A 15842-nucleotide genomic window follows, 5' to 3' on the forward strand; every position below is an offset into this window, starting at 1 on the left:
TGCAAATCTGTCCTGATGGACTGGCACGTGTGGTCTCCACAGAACACCCTCACACAGACATGAGCGTCACGAAGCCGAGACGAAGCTCGTCCGGCATCTACCGAGGCTCACCACGTGCGGGAAAGCCCGCGGCAGCAGCACTCTGCGCCCCAGGCAGGCGCACGACCGCACCCTGGGCAGTTCCTTCACGCTTTCCCCTGGACCGCTGCTACTGCCTCCCACCTTCTCCAGTGCCACCCTGGGGTGCCTGCCCCTCCTCACCTCCCACCTGATGCTGCAGAAACACTGAGCCGCTTGGTGCTTCACTAACTCGCCTGCTGTCCTGCCTCCGCAACCCTGACTGAAAGGCACCCCCACCCCCCGACGGCCTGGCACTCTCCAAATCCCAGCACAGGGGTGACCTGCTCTAGAAAGCCTCCCCAGAGCTGCCCCTCACTCCTTACTCCCGTCCCTGCGCCTCCCCTGTCAGCCACAGTTAACCACTTCTACCCCACGGCCGTCTCGCCAGCAAGTATTGTTGTTCAACTCTGCATACCTGCCTGCCTCCATCAGCCTGACTGTAAATCCACAAACACAGATCCTGGTTCAAACGCCTCTCAATATACCCTACTCCCTTTCAGAGTGGCTCTCAAATGTTACTAAGATGAATTCTGGGAACCTTTTATGGGTACCTCCTCCAAGAGAAACAAGAGAAATAAGGAACCCAGGCTTCTGTGGTTGGGAGGACAAACTCCAGGCTTATCGCCTCCACGGAAGATGGAGAACATATGGACATGTGCCCTGTGACAGAGAAGGTCCCTAAACCTCTGACTTCCCAGGACTAAGATCCTAGACCACAGGAAATGTGCATATACAAATCAATTTAAATGAAACTTCACTTAACCAAATATAAAAATAGTAAAGAAGGGACTTCCCTGGCAGTTCGGTGGTTGACTCTGTGCTTCCACTGCAGGGGGCACAGGCTCGATCCCTGGTCGGGGAACTAAGATCTCACATGCCATGCAGCACAGCCAAAAATAAAAATAAAAAATAAAACATAAAAGTAGTAAAGGATAAGCCTCCCTGAAAGGTTTCCTATGGTTATATAAGTTAAAAGCCTACATTCAGAGTCTCAGAGTATCTCTTCACACACACACACACACACACACACACACACACACACTCACAATTATTAACTACAAAAAAGAAAAAGTGACTCTAAAGTGACAAAGTGTGGCAGATACCTTCTTAATGCAGGGATCGCAGTTAACACCAACAATGATGGGACCAACAGACACTGGGTGCTATCTGATAAAAGGCAACAAAAAGAACACAACTGTGGTGTTCAGCTGAGAACAGATGACCTGGGTCTAATCAGGAAGAAACACCAGATAAACCCAAACTGAGAAACATTCTACAAAATGACTGGGATTGGCTTATAATCTTCAAAAGTGTCAAGGTCTTAAAAGTTAGGGGAGACTAAGGAACTGTTCCAGGGATTAGAAAGACTGGGGGCAATTCGTGATCCTGGTTTGACGCTCTGCTACAAAGGATGTTACTGGGATACAACTGGAATGCAGTCCCTGGGAGAAAAGTATATGGAAGGTCTTTGTCTTACTCTTGTAAGGTTTCTCTAAGTTTGAAAATGTTCCAAAACAAAATATTAACATGTGCCTGCGCAGACATAGCTTATTCTATATTCAACAGGCAAAACCAATCAACGTGATAGAAATTAGAACAGTAATGACAGGGTGGGGCTATTGACTGGAAAGGGGCATGAGGAAGCCTCCGGCGGAGATGGAAATATTCTATACACCTCGAGCTGGGCGGTGGTTACAAGCCGTGTATGTATATAAAAATCCATGAGCTATACATTTACAATTAGTGCAATTTATGTATATCTAAACAAAAAAGAAGACCCTATATTCAAGCTATCTCAATCCCACCAAGAACCTTCCTGTATTCATTCAACAGTTAACAGATGACCTATTTAAATCTAGCTTTATGGAAAAGAAATTCATCACTCTAAATAAGGAGTGGAAATGAAATATCACTTCCATAAATTTTCTGGCATTTTGTTACTAAAGATGCTGAAGATGAAAGTATTTTGGCTTTGCTGCTTATAAAATTAAATGGAGCATAAGTGCTTCCTGGAGTGAGTCTGTCCAACCGCTCTCCCTCTGCGGGGCACCGATGGGATTGGATGCAGCAAATAACAAGCCGGTATAGGATTTTTGGAAATGAAGAAGTAAAATTGGTAGAACATAAGCAACGATCATAGAGATCTAAAAACAAACAAATCTGTCTTTAGGGACACTAGACCCTTGGGGGTGGAAATAGAAAAACAGACCAGACCGACTATCTGAAACATCTCTCGCTGTAATTTTTCATGTGTGTGTTCTTGGGCTGTTTGCTTGCTTTGGGAGGGCAGAAGAGCTTTTAATGGCTCGGAGAAAGGATACTAAAAAGCTAAGGTAGTTGGGAACCTGGTCTTCAGTCAGATAAACCCACCTCTGAGTTCCAGCTCCACCTCTCCCTGGCTAAGTAGCCTTGGGCAGGAAACTTCAACCCCTGTGCTTCGATTTCCTGTAAGATGAGGATAATTGTAGCCAACCCCAGGTTGCTGGGAGGGCTAAATGAGAAAGTGCGTGACATGCCTGTCCCAGTGCCTGGTTTATGGTGGGCAGTCAATACACGGCAGCTGCTCTTAGTCTTTCTTGTCACCTTGCCCCTCCATACCACCCCCCATTAGCCAACAGAGCCTGAGAATGTGGTCGCCCTTCCCCACACTCACCACGGAAACTTCCTCTGCCTTAAGCAGGCACCATTTAAGTCTCCCCTCCCTCAGAGGAGCACTGCAGACACAGCAGAGGTTTAACTAAAACGAAATGCATGGTCTCTTGCTATAGGTCATCCAGGGGATAGGAGCACTCTGTGTTCAATTTCTCCGAGGCCACATGGGGCCACTCACTTAGCAGAAGTGCCAGAATGACCGCAATTTGGCCCTGAAGTACCATCTCTGGGCCAAAATGGAGGCACATAGAGCAGACTTCTGTTCTCATTTTCCCAGCTGCGGGGCTGCGAGCTCTGGCAGTCATTAAAATAAGCACCAAACCACATGACCAAGTCCCGCTGACAAACAGGATATGTTCTTAGCTGCTGATGGGTAAAAAGAGGGTGGAGATCGCCAGGAGTGGGGAGAGGGCCCCTCCGGCATATGGAGCCAATGCCCATTTTGCAGGGTAATGTTGCTTCTGCAACTTTATGAGTTTTGGAAGTAATTTGCAAGGCTGCTAAAGAAGGTTTAAAAAGACTTCCCTTCCAAAAGGAGGGGGGAAAGTTCCAAACTTAGAAGGAAGAGTAGGCTTTACCAGAAGATGAAAACTTAGGACTCCTACAGGGAAACCAGCTGGGTAAAGAAGCCTCAATCCTTTTAAAAACTGCATTAGGGTCAAGACACCCCTGAGCCAAACTGATGTCTCTGCAAGACACCAAGTCCCCTAAAATGGCTTTTTTTGGTGACTGTGCTGTTAGGCGGTAACAGCTGCTATGAGCAGGCAGGATAATTGCTCTTAGGGACGGGTTGTCTCCCTCACCCCCACGGGCCACCTCTGCCCCAACACGATCCACGTTATCTGCTTCTTCAGGAGGTCAACCAGGAAACCGGCAATCACCTCCACAGGCTTCAAACTGTATACAATCTTCGTTCTTGATAGTTACTGCTGGGAGTTGTCTTTTCCTTTATTTTGTTTTCCCTCTGCTATAATAACTTCAACTTTCACATACAATCTACTCTTACATTCAGCCTCAGTTTTGGAGAATGGATGCCCTGGATACGGGTACTGTGGGATGTGGCACGCCTATGAGAGAGTGAGAGGGAGAGCTAAGAAAACATGGGCAGGAGAGAGAAGGAGATCATACAAGGAAGATGGAGAACACTAAGCCCACTTCTGAGTCCTCTGTGTTACATCCACCAATCAAGAGTGTCAACTTGGTCTATTCTGTACATGAGGGACAGCCACCAGGATTCACCTGAGTCACTAAGGAGCCCTTAGGTCAACCAACAACTAAAATCTGTGATGGTTTCCTAAAAGTTGCCCTGAAGTATGAAGGCTTGCTTCTGAGTTACAGTCTTTATGGTTTTCATTTCTGGTGATCTTTAAGGAGTCCTGGAAAATGAGAGAGGTGCTGAAAAACTGGGCCAAACACTTGATTTCAGATTTTCAAAATATTTGATTTCCAAAGATAAGAATAGAGATGAATTCTGTAGGCCACTGGACAGAGAATCTGTTCCTAGGAAAGGTGTCATATAGTCCATTCTGGTTCACATGGCGTCTTTGTACAATAAGAAAATTACACATTTTCCTCAAGACTTTTTACCTCCTTTTCTGAGAAAACTGTCATAATATATTAAGTTACCTCAAGACATCTTTGCCCTCATCTGTCAGAAAATTGTCACTATAAAAATACATCCATGACACCTATGATCTCAATGGAACCCTCTTAGATGTGGCCTCTTGTGCAGTGTACAACCTGCACAACTGTATGCAGCAACCCTGAGCATTCACAAAAGGCCACTATTGTTCCTCCAAGAACAAGTCATGACAGAGTTACTGCATTTCGGCCTTGATTATGGAAGTACCATAGACAAAGGAGATAGGGTTATGTGGACCCCAGCAAGGTCTCTGACAAGGATTCTCCAGATAGCCTAGTAGACAAGATGATGTAGGAATTGGACACTGACATAATTAGAAGGATTTTAACTGGTAAAATAATCTTATTCGAAGGATGTTGGTTAAGAAATGAGCTGATGTTAATAAGAAAGGAACTAACAGGGATGTCTTTGGCTCAGTCTTGGGGCTTTGCCAATTTATTTATTTTTAAGAACTTTTATTGAGATATAGTTAGCATACAATAAACTGCATATATTTAGAGTGTACAATTTGGTATCCCAATCTCCCAATTCATCCCCTCCCCAACCCTCCCCGCTTTCCCCACTTGGTGTCCATATGTTTGTTCTCTACATCTGTGTCTCTATTTCTGCCTTGCAAACCGGTTGATCTGTACCATTTTTCTATATTCCACATATATGTGTTAATATACGATATTTGTTTTTCTCTTTCTGACTCACTTCACTCTGTATGACAGACTCTAGGTCCATCCATGTCTCTACAAATGTCCCACTTTCATTGCTTTTTATAGATGAGTAATAGTCCATTGTATACATGTACCACATCTTTTTTATCCATTCATCTGTTGATGGACATTTAGGTTGCTTCCATGTCCTGGCTCTTAGCCAATTTGTTTTTATTTTACTTGTCTATGTGAATGAATATTCATCAATATTTACCAAGTATTTCACGTGTGCTGAACCTTGTTACAGCAGGGAAACTGACACATAAATAAATACATTCAGTAAGACATTCTTATAACCACAGTTTACTGGTGACTTGTATAACGACACAGGTTTGTTTATCAATTCTACATATGACATGAAGTAAGCAGAACAGGCACTGTAACAGATGACAAAAATTCAGAATAAAAGATTCTGACCAGCTGGAACGACAGGCCTATTTAACAAGATTAAAATTTTCATAGAGGTAAATCTAGGGTCTTAAATCTCAGTCCAAAAAAGCAACTGGACGACAATGAAGTCTGATACACTGGAGTCAGTATGGTAGACAAAAGGGTGTAGCTTCACGAGCCAGAGAGACCTGGGTTCAAATCCCACCTCTGCTACTTCCAGCCACACAGCCTTGGGCAAGTCATCTACCTCCCCTGAGCCTTTTTCCCCATCTGTAAGATGGGATACCACCTGTGGCACAGAATTATTGAGAGGATTTGACTAGAAAATGCACGTATCTGGCACACAGGAGGCACTCAAAAGGAAAACTAATACCATCAACAAAACACGCACCCAAACCACTGGGGTTTCCACTCCATTACTCCTTCAGTACACATTTATATGACCTACTAGTCCCTATGCTGTATATTTCAGGACTCAATGGCAAAAAGCCATGGTCCCTGCCTTTACGGAGCTAACAGTTTTGAGGGTAAGACAGATCAGGAATGACAATAGAGCCAGCTGCGGGTAAAATGAGCACCGTACAGTGTGGTGTAGGTGTTTCCGCAGGGTGTTGTGAGAGGAGGAAGGAAGGACAGCGAAATTAGACTGAAGAGGCCGGGCTGTTTCCCACTGAAATCCTTGGGCCCAGATCGTCAAAAGACCGGCAGTAGATTCTCAACAGGATCACCACTTGACACGTTGGGTGAGAATGCTTTTTCATTTGGTGCTAGCCCCACACGTTGCTGAATGTCGAGCACCCCTGGTACCCTCTTCAATGCAGTAACGCCCTGTCATGTCACAAAATACAACAGCTCCACATGCTTCCAAATGTCCTTGGGATGGCTGGGAGAGGGGAGTGGTTGGCAGCACCAGCCCAAGTCAGTGGGGAGCGGAGACACTCCAGGCAAAAGGAGGAAGCTGTCTCAGCTCCAATTCTAGAAACACCCCCATGGCCTCTGCACAAGCTTAGAATGTTCTTGTCCATCCACATGTCCACTGTCTACTTAATTCCTCTTCTCCTATCAAATCTGAGCTCAACCATCACTAGAGGGAAGCCCTCCCTGACTCCCTCACCTCCTGCTTAGCTCAATTCCCCTGTATCCCACCCACAAAGAGCACCATTACCTCCCCTTCACAGCACACGCACAGTTAATTTATATATACTGATGAATGTCAGTCTTCCCTACTAGGAGAAAAGCTCTTTGAGAAAGGAACTGTGTCAGTTTCTCGTTTTCCTCCATCCGTCATTGTTTTCCCAGCACCTGACTCAGTCCTAGCACCTCACAGGTGCCCAAAAAACACTTGCTGATCACTGAATCTATGAACAAAGGAAACAGCGTTGTATGTTTCAGAAAACACAAGGAGTTCTGTATGGCGAGAAGGGAAGGTTCCTGTGGAAGAGCAGCTGGAAACCACGCCAGGAAAGTAGGCGAACGCCAAACCACGAAAGGCCCTCCATGAAACGCTATGGATTTGTATTTTCGCAAAGATCTGTATTGTACAAAGGGCACTCCAGCACCAGTTAGGGCCAGACTGCTGAGGCAGGGCAACCAGCTTGGAAGCTGGGCAGGAATACAGGCAGGAAGTGAGAAGGGCCTGAGCTAAGGCAGTGGGAGAGGAAATGGAGGGGAAAATGTGTCAGGAGATGCCAAGGACAGATGACAGGCCAGGCTGGGAAGGAGGAAGGGAGGGATGATATGAGAGGGAAAAGTCTAAGATGACTCCCAGGGTTCTGTATGGAATGAATAAATGCAGAGAGCGAATGAGGGAGAGTAAAGAATGGAGAAAGAATGGCAGGGCTGGAGAGAAGATCGTGAGCTCAGTTGCGGACTCAATGAGTTTGAGGGCTGGCACTCAGCAGAGATCTTGACCCACGATCCAGAGTAGGGGTCACTGGCACAGAAGTGAGAGTTCGTGCTGTGGGTGAGAAGAGCAATGCCTAAACGGCAGGGCCTTGGAAAAAACTAGCAATTAAGGAACAAAAGGAGGAAAAGCGCCCACAATGGGAACTGAGGGGCAACTGCCTGAGAAAGAGTTCCAAGTAGGAGTGGTCTTTACAAGTGAAGGAATATCAGCAATGTCCGACGTGCTGAGAATGCAAAGAGGAAGAAGAGAAAGAGTTCAGGGGTTCTGGCAACACTGAGGCCTGACGACTTTGAGAAGAGCGGGTTTGGGGGAGGGGTGATGCAGAAGTAGAATTTCAGTGAATGGTGACTTCAAGAAGTAGAGGTGGCAACTTGTCCGAGAAATGTGTCTGGGAAGAGGCGGCATGACAGGGTACAGCAGAGGTTAATGGGAGGGTGTTTTGTTTTTTCAAAAATGAGAGTAAACAGAGGATATTCAAATTAGACGGGAAAGTTAAACAGGAAAGAAATGGGACAAATGATGGAACCAGGTCCTGAGAAAAAGGAGGAGACAGGATCTCAGCGTAAGCAAAGGAAGTAACCTTCAAACAAACACCATTTTTTTCTACAGAATTAGAATAAAAGGCAAAGCGATAGGGTCAGCGGGAGATACGTTTGTAACGACTGAAGAGCCTTGACTGAGGGCTGTAACTTTGTGAAGTCGAAGGAAAGGGGGGAGGCCGGGAGAGGGGTGAGCACGTGAGAGACCAGGAAAGCTGCGCGGGCAGTGCCGAGAGCCTGGCTGGCTCTCAGACAGTGTCAAGAGCGTGAAGTGTCTACAACGAAGCCCACTGGAGCCGCGCCGGGCCTCAGGTTATGGCAAGGAGAGTACAGGCCTGCTCTGCATGACCAGACCCCTGGAGGAACTCGCTTTCTATGTCACACACTCACAGGGAGACTGACACACAGGAACAGGTTCCAAGGAGGGTAACCAGAAAGAAGAAGGTGTGAACATCCCAGAGGTGCTCATCCTGTGGCTGGAACGAGACCAGGTGGACAGGCTGTCACCCAGCCTGCTGAGACCATGGAGACGCATGCTGTCTGCCTGGCAACAGAGCAGCACCTGTTCATTCTCCCTTGAACACAGTGGGGCCTTACTCACCCTGGAGAAAGCGGGGAGGACCGGGAGACAGAAAGAGAGCAAGAAGGTGTCAGCAAACCTTACTTCCATGGGTAGAAGTGGAGAACAGAGCCATTCTGACTTCCAAATAAAATCTCTGAGGTCAGGAATAACCAATCAGGGACCACTGATCAAAGAGCTTATTACTTATTTCCACATAGAGGATTCATTCCCCACCCCATGCCCAATATCCTGACTCCTGACTCTCCAGGCATCATCCAATACTAGTCCAGCAAATCCCACTTCCTTGGTCTCTCAGATCCACCCACCTTTCTCCATCCCCACAGCCGATGCCTCGGTTCAGGCCTCCCTCCTCTGTCACCTGGACCAAGGCAACAGAGCTCTGACTGGTCTCCCTGCAGGTCCTTCCCCATCCAGTGTAATCAGCACATCACTGCTGGGTAATTTGAAACAGATGAGGCCATGCCACACCCCTGTTTAAAATTCCTCAGGGCTCTACTCTCCACACTCCTTCTTTCAAATAAAGCTTCTTAACATGGCAATAGTAACTGCAGCTTATTCTTTACTCTCTACTAGTGCCAAATGGGTAAACACATCATCTCATTCACTTCTGACAGCAACCCCAGGAGGTAGGTTAACGTTTGCCTTTTTTTGTTGTTTTGTTTTTTATTTTTGTTGTTGTTTTGTTTCATTTCGTTTTTTGCCGTGCTGCATGGCTTGTGGGATCTCAGTTTCCCAAGCAGGGATTGAATCCGGGCCGTGGCAGTGAAAGCCTGGAATCCTAACCACTAGGCCACCAAGGAACTCCCTGTTTGCCCTTTATATAGATGAGGAAACTGAAGCTAAGAAAGGGTGTCACTTGCCCAAAGTCACAAAACTAGCTCAGTGGCAAAGCCAGAAATGGCCCACAAGTATCAGAACTTCCAAAGCCTGAGTTCCTCACATGCAGTCGCCCACAAGATCCTTCACGATCTGGCTTTCCGGAGGCACCTCTTCTACAACTGGACACTGCAACTCAGGTGAACCACTTGCAGGTCACTCGTATAGCCTCCTGTTTATGCTATTCCCAGTGTCTGCGATATCGTCCCCGCTCCCCGCCCTCTTCACCTGACTAATCCTGCTTATCCTTTAGGACTTGACTGAAGCAACACCTCCTCACAGAAGCCTACTGATGCCTCGGCCCGACTTACAAGCACCCTAAGTCCTCCTTCAACAACCTCCTACAATAGCTTCATACCATAGTGCTGCTATCTCCTTGACTTAAAAATAATAATAATAATAACTCCTTGAGGACAGGGATGTGTAACTCACTCATTCTGGTATTCCCAGCTTGCCAAGCAGCGCCAGGCATGCAGCAGAAGCTCAATTAGTATTTATGTTTATTCTCTACTACGAGAACCTGGCTGGGAACACAAAAAGAACCCTGTGGTGGAACAGGAGCCCTGTACTCAGCTCCTTAAAGGGTTCCAAAACCTTGTCACTTGAGGGGCAGAGAGGAGTTGGCCAGAAAAGACGCGCCAGTCAGTCACACGGCAAAACCGGGCAAAGCCAAGAGGAGAGCTTCGGAGCACCGACTGCCAGGGGACAGGCGGGGATGACTTCGTTAATCAGCAGCAGCTCCGCAGTCAGAGGACCCCGGGCTGAACCAGTCTGAGGGGACGTGATCGGAGACAGGAGGCGAGAGCCCGAGTCAGTGACTCCCTGGAGGAGGGAGGACCGCCTCCCGGAGGAGGATCCTCAGACCTGCCGTGACCCTCGCCCTCACCGCTGAGCTCGCCCTTTCTCCCCAGGGCTCCAAAACCGACCTCGCAGGACCCCACTCCTCCCTCGCCAGCGCGGCTCACTTACCGCCGCCCAACTTCCGGCAACCGCGGCGCCTTCCGCAGCGCGCGCCCCGATGACGCTATGTGGCCCCGCCCCCGCCAGCCACGGATGGGGGCGGGGGTGGGTGCGCGCCTGCGCACAGGGAGACGCGGGCGCGCCGGGTAAACGAGCCCCTAGCACCCAGCTGAGTGGGAGGGACTTGGGCCGTGGGGAAGGCGGGGCCTCAGGAGGTGGGCCGGGCCCCCTTGAGAGAGCTGATGGGGCCTTACCTTGTCAGATGTGGGAATGTGTATGTGCCCCTCGGGCTGTTAAAAAAAGTATTCCTCCTTTCTAGAGATCTCAGAGGATGATGGAATTATCATTTCCATCTTCCAGGAGAGGCAGCATCGAATGTATCACAGGGACCGTTAGGGAGGCAGGTGTGGAGGGACAGGCCTTTTTAATACCTAAGGGCAGGATGAACGTCAACAGCGACCAACCTGCTCTTTCTAAACCAGGTATCATTCCCAGAGCTCCCCTCTATCAGTGGGATCAAGGCATTCGTTCTGAATTGTTTACTGAACTATGTTTACTGAACTGCGTGCGAAGCGTTGGACAGGTATTGAAGACACAATAGTGAGTGTACACCTAATCTGACATATAAGGCCATGACTCTGATGTAACTCTATAGACAACTGTTTATTGACTACCCATTGTATTTTCATGGTTTCCCATCTCTAATGGTCACAAAGGTCCTACAAGGTAAAGGTTATTCCCATTTTACACATGAAAGAGCAGAGGCTAGGAAAAGTTGTGGCTTATCGAAGGTTAAAGAGCTTTGGGGCTAGGATTCTAAAGGAAGCCTGTTTGTTAAATAAGAAAACAAATCCAGCCTTATTAAGGAGACTTTATTCAGAAGGATTATTGCAAAGGGTGGGGAGGGGGAAGGGGAGAGACGACAGCAGTGGGAAGACCACTCCAACCAGAAGCTCTGCCAGTGTCTCAGCAGGTGTCTCAAGGGTTATGCAAAAAGAATTTTTCCTTCTTATCAAGAGTGAAGAAAGCTAGAAAGAACTGGATGTAGAAAAGTGGGAAGAAAGCGTAGCTTGGTCCAATAATCGTAAATCAGAGACTGTTTTACTTTGAGGCCAGCCTGTTCTCCGGAGGAGGTATATGCTGGCTCAGGCTGAGGGTGGGTCAAAATTAAGGAGCCTGGGGAAATGAGAGAAGTTTAAAATCTGGTTGAGCAGCATTTTGTTCTGATTGACCGGTGGAGACCAGTAGTTCAGCAAATCATTTATAAGCTAAAGAAGAGGAATTCAGGACTGTGTCTAGCCCCCCACAGGTAAACAAGGGAAGCATCCCCGAATCTCACCTAGGTCCTATGCGAATGAATGTTTCTTTGCATTAAACCATTTCTGGAGCACAAAAGAGTGGGGGGATTTCTTCACCATCATTGTTTTTCAAGAGTTCAGGACTCACATAGAATTCAACTTTGTCAACTCTTTCCATTTTATCAGGCTCCTCTCCTGCCACTGCCCCCTCGGACTGCATACTTGGGTCACGCTAAACTAATTCTGGTGTTTAAAGCACACTGCTCATCCTGCAGTTTACATCTGCATCCCTGCAATATCCTCGCTCTTAGTCTTCAAAACACAGTTTTGAAATGTGAGTGAATCTTAGACAAAATGTTGAAGGATAGAGTCCGTACTATATGATTCTGCTTATGGAAAGTTCTAGAATCAGCAAAACTAATCTATAGTGATAGAAGTCAGATCAGTGGCTGCCTGGGGCATAAAGAGGAGCACTGTCTGCAAAGTGACCCAAGAAACTTTCTGAGGTGATAGAAATGTTCTATATCTTCACTGAGGTAGGGGTGACATGAGTGTTCACATTTCTGAAAACTCATTGACCTGTACATTTAAAATGGGTGCATTTCATTGTATATATTGAATGTAATAAACTTGGTGTAAAAAAACAAACAAACAGTGGGGATGTCACCTCCTAAGTGAAGGCATGCCTGACATCCGCCTATCCCTGAGTTTCACTCGATTAAGCATCTACAAGGCTAAGTTGAAGATAGTTGTTTGTAAGGTTTCCTCTGCTGGACTTTGAGATCTTTGTAATGAATACTTTTTTTTGAAGTTTCCACCCAGCTCGCAATGATTGCTGCTTCTCTGGGAACTGTTGGTCCTCCGGCCATGTTTGTACCACAAGTGCCAACTGGCCGCCACCTCCCTTTAGAGCTGACTGCAGCAGAGGTGGGCTTAAGACGATTCTTCACCCTCAGCTTTGGACTTTTGAGCTGATGCTCATAGCGAGTGGGAATAGGAATTATTCATTCCTATTCATTAAAATAGGTCAACAGCAGCATTCTAGTGGAAACTTCCACGGATTCTGGTTGTTGAGGTTCCTGTGGCTGACTTGGCTCAAGCCTTTCAGAGGTGAGGTCATCCAAAGTGTAACTGGATTCCACAAAACACCCCGGTAGCCATTCACAAATCTGGTTTCTGTCACTTGCAACCCTGCAGTAGGACCATGGGGTGTGAGCCATGTCTGTCACGTCCTCCATTGTCTCCTAAGGCCTGGCCCCAAGGACTGGCCCAAGAAGTGCTCAAAAGTATTTGTTAACTTATTAGATGAGGTCTGGGCATCCAAAGTAGATGATCACTTAGGTCACACATGTGGCCTCCGTGTTAGCAGGGAATTAGGGTGAGGCTCAGAGCAGAAGATCTGCCCCTGGTGCCCAGCATGGGGGAGACAGACCATTGAGGGCACCAAGATGGTGGCACATCAAGAAAGATGCAAGACCAGGAGCCATAAAAAGGCAGAGAACATTCTCATAGTAGGGCAACGAGGCCCATGACACTTATTCAAGACCACAGTGATCCAGGGCAATGTACCTTCCTTACTTGTCTTGCAGCTCAGTGAAGGACACACCCCTTCCCCCCACCCCCCTTGCCCCCGGCAGTGGGAACCATTGCACAACCTAGGCTTTGAAAGCCCAAGAAATTGTGGCATGATATGCTGGCAAATTAGGTCTTAACAGCATCATTTCTTTACGGCACTTAGAGTGCGTCACAACCGGGAGAGTCCAGCTTCTTCTTCACCCTGCTGTTAATACTTAAATCTACCTCCTAGAAGACCCATCTTCAAAAGAGAGACAAGCTATTTCCTGCCAGCCAAGTAATCAAATGACCAATTTATCAAATGGCCAATCTGCAGACTTATGGATTTTCTAAAAAGACATCTTGCTAATGTAAGCAGATAGGGTAGTGGGTCCCCAGAGAAAGAGAACCAGGCATGGCTTTCTTGACATAAGAGAAGCCATTTTTGGCCTAAGCCATTTTGTGATCTAAGCCCCGCCACAGTGCTTATCCTTGAACAGGCCTCAGTAATTAATAATCTTAAGAGAACAAAAAAAAAATGCAGGAACAAATGACTGTTAGTGGGCAAGAGAAGTAACAATAGCAAAAATAATAAATCAGTTGTAAAGACTCCCAGTTCTGTTTCAATGGCAAAGACTAGCCTGAAGCACTTTCTTGAGCTGTTTTGCAGAATGTGCCCCCACCCTCAGGTGCTTAACCACCAGATCAGCTGGAACCTAAGGGATGATAACATTGACCTTTTATGACACTTGTGACTTCATGCAGCACTCAAGCTCCTTCATAAATATGCATGTACCCCTACCTTAAAACTTCCCCCAATTTTGCTGTTGGAGAGACACTGCTTTGGGAAAGATCCCTGGTATTCTCCTTACTTACTGCAAGGAATAAATCCTTCCCTCTCCTGCTATTGGGCTTGGTTGTATCTTTTGGCTCAATACCCACCAAAAGGCAAAGCCAGCTTTTCGGGTAACACTAACCTACCAACGTCTAAGGTTTATGGCAATTTCTACTGGATGGAATGGCTTTTCAAGCTTTTATAGATTTGCATGATGCTGTAGTTGATGGTTTTCATGTTGCCTTCAGAGAGGCATTTGAAAGAATTTCCTCTATCAAAAACTAAGGGTGGCTTATTCTTCCCTTGACTATATTTAACTTATGAACACATTAATGAAGAATATATTCTTGAATGTAGATTTTCTTGAGTGTATTAATATCATGCCACTCAGTTTATGCTCTATATCCTGCTTTTCACTTCTTCTGTCTCCTTTCCCATTCCTCAGTTTCTCACGTTGTCTTCCTCTAAACGTCTCCATCTCTCTGCCCCTTAATCTCTCCCCATCTCTGTCCTTCTACACGTCATTTCCCCATTCCTCCCTCTTCTGTTCCTTGCTGTCCCCCATCCCTTCCCCTTAGGCTCCTTCTCTCTGACCGCCCCCCCCCACCCCATAATAGGGAAGAACCTTTGTATTCTATTACAAGTTAATCACTAAAGGAATATTGCCTATTAGCTTAAATTATACATAATGGCCCATCTCTGGGAACCCTGCCTCCCAGATAATGAATGTTAAGCTAAAATACTTTTGTTTAGCTCACAGGAAACATCCTGACCAGGCCCATCTATGAATGGCTGCAGGAAGGAAGAAATGAACACATCCCCTCTGGAGGCTGGCTGGAACCAGGACTTTATCCCCTCCCCTTTTAGTATAAAAGAAGTGTGAATTCTAACTCAGGGAAGATGGTTCTTTGGGACACTAGTCCATCTTCTTTTTGGCTTTCCAAATAAAGTCACTATTCCTTGCTCCTACAACTCATCTCTTGACTTATTGGCCTGTCGTGCAGGCAGTAGGAGCTTGGACTTGGTAACACCCCCACTTCCCCTAGTTTCCTCTTATTTCTATCCCCTGTTTCCCCTCTCTCACCTGCAGTCTCTTCACCTCTATTTCTCCCCTATGTGCAACTCACTCTTTCCCTGCAAAGAGCAGTGATCTGGGGACAAAGCATATGGAACCTTCCTCAATATGTGGCTGTGAAGAAAAACAAAAGTCTGTTACTCTAATTTCACAACAATTGCAGAAAACTGCTCTTAAAAACCTTATCCATTATGCATTGTTGTAACCTTGTAAATAGTTAAAAAGAAGCCAACATTTGGTAAATTTGCAGATTGGTCAGTGGAGGAATTGGCTTTAAGCTCATCAGCTTTAAGTCCATAAAAAGAAACCCGAAGGGGCTTCTGAGTCTGCAAGTTTTAATCTATAATCACGGTCTCTGACAGCCTTTCCCAAGAAGGTATTTATTTTCATATTTAGGGCAGAGAGCCTGGTTTCAACTGGATTTTGTGTAAGCCATCAGCCACTGATTCTTTCCTGAGTGGGCTAGGACTGAGTTACATCGGCACAATACATAGCCTTTCATGAATTCAAAAATTAATTCAATCATACAGACAGGCGTAGGAAGAGCAGGCTGACACTGTGGAAAGGAAGCCCATTCCAGAATCAGATCTTGGACCTGGTCCTTACTAATCCCTCTTTGCTTCAGTTTGCCTATTTGTAAAAACACAGAAATCTGCCTCAGGAGGTTGCCGTAAAGATTAGATTAGATAACAGTGGTAAAGCACAAAAGTA

The 15842-nt window shown here is 46.4% G+C and overlaps 1 protein-coding gene across 9 annotated transcripts in view; it reads right to left on the reverse strand.

Moving 5' to 3' along the window:
* Positions 1-15842, reverse strand: part of ATG7 (autophagy related 7) — a 330637-nt gene that overhangs the window by 221423 nt on the left and 93372 nt on the right. For 6 of the 9 annotated variants that reach the window (XM_057705404.1, XM_057705399.1, XM_057705408.1 and 3 more), the window contains exon 1: positions 10379-10427. The exons of 1 other annotated variant lie outside the window; for it this stretch is intronic. The gene's annotated coding sequence lies outside the window, so the exon portion shown is untranslated. Of the gene's footprint in view, positions 1-10378; positions 10428-15842 lie in introns of those variants that run through there. 2 more of the 9 variants (XM_057705402.1, XM_057705409.1) reach the window with 2 other exon arrangements.

Source organism: Hippopotamus amphibius, chromosome 13 (assembly GCF_030028045.1).
Source record: "Hippopotamus amphibius kiboko isolate mHipAmp2 chromosome 13, mHipAmp2.hap2, whole genome shotgun sequence".
Classification (NCBI taxonomy): Eukaryota; Metazoa; Chordata; class Mammalia; order Artiodactyla; family Hippopotamidae; genus Hippopotamus; species Hippopotamus amphibius.